The 5,148-nt window shown below is 38.5% G+C and overlaps 1 pseudogene; it reads left to right on the forward strand.

The window, feature by feature from the left end:
• Positions 1-297: 297 nt before the first annotated feature.
• LOC113314446 lies at positions 298-4,045 on the forward strand (annotated as a pseudogene).
• Positions 4,046-5,148: the final 1,103 nt, after the last annotated feature.

Genomic DNA, 5,148 nt, shown 5'->3' on the forward strand with positions numbered 1-5,148 from the left:
ATTAAAAAATAAATACTAGTGGGGTCCTAAAAACCAAATCTGTTCATTTTGCCTTGCTTTATCATAGTGGAGAAACACGTTTGACTATCCACGTGACTCAACAAAATTTTGAGTTTGAACATTACCATAAGAACTGCTCTTAATCAAATCCGTTTTCACAGAAATCAGTGGTTAGATTTGTGAGGGTGAAATCAAGGGCTAACAATGTGCCAAGCGTATAAGAATCTGGCACGAGTTAGGCACGCGCCTAGATATATATGGGATTATCTGATTCGCAAAAGCGTAGTAGAATCTTTACGTACTCCTGTCCGAAGGGCAAAGCTCAATCGTCATTTGCGAACTGTGAGTACACTCTCGAAACCCTAGAGGAGCCATTTCCTTTTCTTTTCTAAGGTTCCTGACTTTATCTCTCTGTATATCCTGGATGACTAAATCTGATAACTGAATCCCTAGATTATTACTCGAGTCTCAATTTTCTTTTGTTTAATTGGTTTCTCTAGTAGCTACAGCCTAAGTTGTAGTCAATCCGTCGTTGGCAATTCCAAAACTAATTACCAGTTACTTTCAGGATGTCATGGTGTGTACTGTGTAGAGTGTTTTTTTTTTCTTTCTTTTTTTTTAATTGTTTGTTGGTTTTTGAATTTTTTTACTCATAGTTTATATGTCATATTTAATCTTGACCTAATCTCTTTAGTATATTTGGATGAAGATTTTGTGCCGAAAGTATGTAAGAATGTAATCACATTCAAGCTGGATTGCTCAGAAAATATTAAACTAACAATACTAATAATAATTATGATTTTCCATAGGAAGCATGAAACAACAAACACTTTAAACGGAATTAACATTGAAAACCATTTACTCTTCTGAGAATGCTTAATTCCTTGTGCATTTGCAGGCTTGAGTTAGCAGGTTCATGCTCATTAGCCTGTAGATGATGCTGCATGTTCTTCCGCTTGGTTTGATGAAAAGTCAAATGTCATGTCAATGCCATGGGCTGGTACGTTCATTTCGCCTCATTCAGACTACCTGATGATTACGTATTTTTGCAAGTCACATTTTCCGTGCTTATATTGTCAATAAGTTGATAAATGCATTTATACATGTGTATATGTTCTTTATTAATAGGAAATATGACGTGGGCTTTACATATTTGTCTTTTTCTCTGATCTTACCATGTTTGTATGCATAACTGTTTGAATTACTCTATTTTTGGTAATCATTATATAAATTGTTTGTTTTAATACAATGAGATCGACTGGGGTGGCTCGAAGAAGACTAGGTTTAGCACAACTGTTGTGGTCACCACCTTCTTTGGTCCTCTCTTTCTCTATCTATCTCTCTTGCACACACGTGCGCGCACAATTCTTCTTACTACTTACTCCTCATATATTGCTGATCTACTTATTTTCTGATTAGTTTTCTCGGGTACTGACCAGACGAAGTACTGAATTTCGTGTCTGTTAGCGAGACCCTAATCATTATTAAGGTAACCATTTAGCTAACATATCGTTCGTAGAAATGAGAGCTTCTCTTAAGTCTTACTCATAAAGACATTGGATGGTTGAGTACTTTGCTTGGCGTGTCTTTTTGGTTAGATCTTAGTCCTAGCAAACATGGATTTCACTTTCACTAGGATGATCACATAACTACTGGTAGGTGCAGGCGAATTTGAATATCATCTAGGGTCAACAATTATTTCTGACTGCCATGCATGTGCTTAGTATAAAGAACACTGGCAGGGTGGTTGAGTTGTCTTTTGTTCCTGACGGGTTTTGTCCAGACCTTACAGTAATTCTGCATATTTGTTTTTTGGCTATTTTATTGCACCATTTCAAATAGTTTCCTCTCAGCTGAGATGTTTGTGGTCTTTCCCATTCTGCAGGTTATTCAGGGGGCTAATTTTTCCGATTTTTCATTTCTGAAGACAAACAGAGTATTCTTTGGTCCAACTTGTAAGTTATACTTTGCAAGTCCTGTTCTCTCTTATCCTTGCAGTCTGCAACAATTGAAACAGGTAAGAAACCAGACAAAGTGTCATATAGTTCTTGCGAATCACAATGGAAATGGTGAACATGAAGAAGGCAGGTCCAGACCTATCAGTGATGATCAAGTGTTCACGTCCATTTTCTTGGCCTCGATAAATAATGATTCTCAAGAGAACTCCGCTGTTAACTCAAGTGCGTCAATTTCACACTCACAACTGAACCCCAAAGAACATGTTGTTGATCTTCCAGTGAACCAAAAAAACCTTCTTGACAGGTTAAAGGCTGTTCACTTGCATATCTCAGCCTCAGAACAATGGAATCTTTCTCGGATTGAACTATGCCACAGGTACGATATGAGTTTCACTTCAAAAAAAGCTGTTACTTGTTATGCATGTATAGTAACTAATGCTCATTTTGGTTGGCATTTAACAGAAATTACTTAGTCAGTGCGAGAAACTTAATACACTATTTGGCATTGAAATGCCTGGATACTGAGCAGCTCCAAGAAGAACTTTCTGCTATTGGACTTCAGAATTTGGAAACGATCAATCCACATGTTCTTGCAAGTGTATATTCAGGAATACAGCTGTTGAACAATCTGGAATCTCGTTTACCAGACAGCGAAGCTGAGGCAAATTCTGTTAATATAAATCATGTATTTTTCGGAGATGGTTTAAAAATTTCAAAGCACAAGAATGAGGATTTTAGCAGAACCTCATTGAGAAGGAGGGCGGTCTCATGCAAAGAATCGTTACTCGGTCCACTTCAAGATGGAAAACCATCCCACATCATGGCTACTGTTGGCAGCAAAGCTATTGAATGTGAAACACTATTGGGTGACCTTCTCAGTAATGGGACCGCCATTTTCCGAATTAACTGTGCACATGGTGTTCCGAGTGTTTGGAGCGAGATCATCAGAAGGATAAAGAGAAGCTCTAAGATGCTTGAGAAACCTTGTCGGATACTCATAGACTTAGCTGGACCAAAGCTTCGCACTGATCGCATGAAGGAGGGCCCATCTGTGATGAAAATTTCTCCGAAGAAGGATGCTACCGGAAGCGTAATTTTACCAGCTCAAGTTTGGTTATCTTACATAGGATCTGGATCTCCTCCTACACATTTGTCCCCAGATGTAGTTCTTTTCGTTGACAACAAACATCTCTTTAGTAGTTTAGAGGTAGGTGATGTCCTGAAATTCTGCGACACTAGAGGAAGAAAAAGGTCACTGAAGATATCCAAAAAGTTTCCTGTTTTTGCCGGCGTTGGTATCATGGCTGAGTGCTCGAGGAAAGCATGGTTGTTCCTCAGATGGAAAAATAGTGAATGTTCCAGCAGTAGAAGAGTTTGTCAGATTGAAAATTGGAGACTTGCTAATCATATCTCGAGAACCATGCTTAGCTTCAAAGGAAGGGTCCCCAGTTGGTGACCTGCGGGTATCTTGTTCATCTAGCTACTTATATGACTCGGTTAAACCTGGTGAGCCAATCGCTTTTGATGATGGGAAGATTTGGGGTGTAATCCAAGGGACCAGCAGTTTGGAGATTGTTTTCTCCATCACTCATGCAAGCCCAAAAGGATCTAAACTTGGATCGGAGAAATCCATCAACATCCCTCAGAGTGAAATTCGGTTCAAAGGCTTAACTTCTAAGGATCTGTTGGATCTTGAGTTTATAGCTGAGCATGCTGACATGGTAGGGTTCTCGTTTATCAGAGATGTCAGTGATGTTATTGTTCTTCAGCAAGAATTAGAGAAGCGAAAACTTCAGAAACTGGGAGTTGTACTGAAAATCGAGACTCAGGGTGGGTTTGATAAGTTACCCTTTATACTACTGCAAGCGATGCATTTACCAAACCCCCTAGGAGTTATGATTGCTAGGGGAGATCTTGCTGTAGAGTGTGGATGGGAAAATCTGGCAGACATCCAGGAGGAGATCTTATCTATCTGTGGTGCTGCTCACGTACCGGTAATATGGGCAACTCAGGTACTGGAATCACTTGTTAAGTCGGGTCTCCCTACTCGAGCTGAGATTACAGATGTATCAAATGGACAGAGGTAAGTGCAACATACAATGATCCGGTTCCTTCGTTTTTGATATTTCCATGGTTCACGTACATAGTCAGGAAAGCATATAATATATGTTGTATTCATACATATGCATCTTTCTAACTTTTTTTTTTTTCTTTCTTTTCCTCTAAGCTCAGCGAGATTTCCTTTGATTTCTTGAGAATACCTAAGAAATGACCTCACAGTGGGGTGTGATAGTTGTGACCCTGTAATGAAAAAATCACTTTTGTGTATGTTTTCTCACCATTGACTGAATTGCTAATGTGAACATTCTCATATGCATAACTAATACTCTGAAATCTTAGAGCACCAGTTGCTTGCTGTGAAATTAGTTCAGATGAGCTTCTTACTGTTTGTTACTTTTATACTTTTCTGGTGGAGGTTAATTTATGTTTCTTGTAGATTGAAATCTCTTGTTAATTGTCTGCTTCCAAGTGCTGAGTCAACCGATTATGATTTAGTGGTTTTTAAACCTACTGAAGACTGAAAATTTTATTCCTCAAATTTCTGTAGTTAAAAGAACAAATAGGAGGTTGACCCAAATGTTGTGAGGAGCATCCTACTAGTTACATGGATAGGATCATTTGATGCATTTTGAATCTCATTCCATGAATTAATAGGTGGGTTGTTGCTGATTCCTGCTAGCTTTTGCGTTGGACTGAGACCATCATTTTCTTAGTGAACTGAGTAGAAAGGGAAACCAATTCTACCTCTAGGTTTACTGTCAGCAACTTAATATGTGTACGAAGAGAATATAGAAAAAGAAAAAATGAAGAGAATAAAGATTAAAAATGTTTTTGAATTATGATATTTTGTCAACCTGGGTGCTTAATTTGAATTTAATTTCCTTTTTACTTTCAGGGCAAGTTGCATTATGTTGAATAAGGGGAAGTACATTACTGGCGCTGTTTCGACTTTGGATTCTATCTTGCGCAGCAGCGGCTCCCAGAAAATGGAGTCAAAGTTGAAGTCATTACTAGTCCCCAGCCAACAACATGACGGGGCTGATGTTTCTTTTAGCAACAACTGGAAGAGAAGAAGAAGAAGTAACTAAACCGTAAACAATATATGTACAGAAAAAGATCTCATACACCT

This window comes from Papaver somniferum, chromosome 9 (assembly GCF_003573695.1).
Source record: "Papaver somniferum cultivar HN1 chromosome 9, ASM357369v1, whole genome shotgun sequence".
Classification (NCBI taxonomy): domain Eukaryota; kingdom Viridiplantae; phylum Streptophyta; class Magnoliopsida; order Ranunculales; family Papaveraceae; genus Papaver; species Papaver somniferum.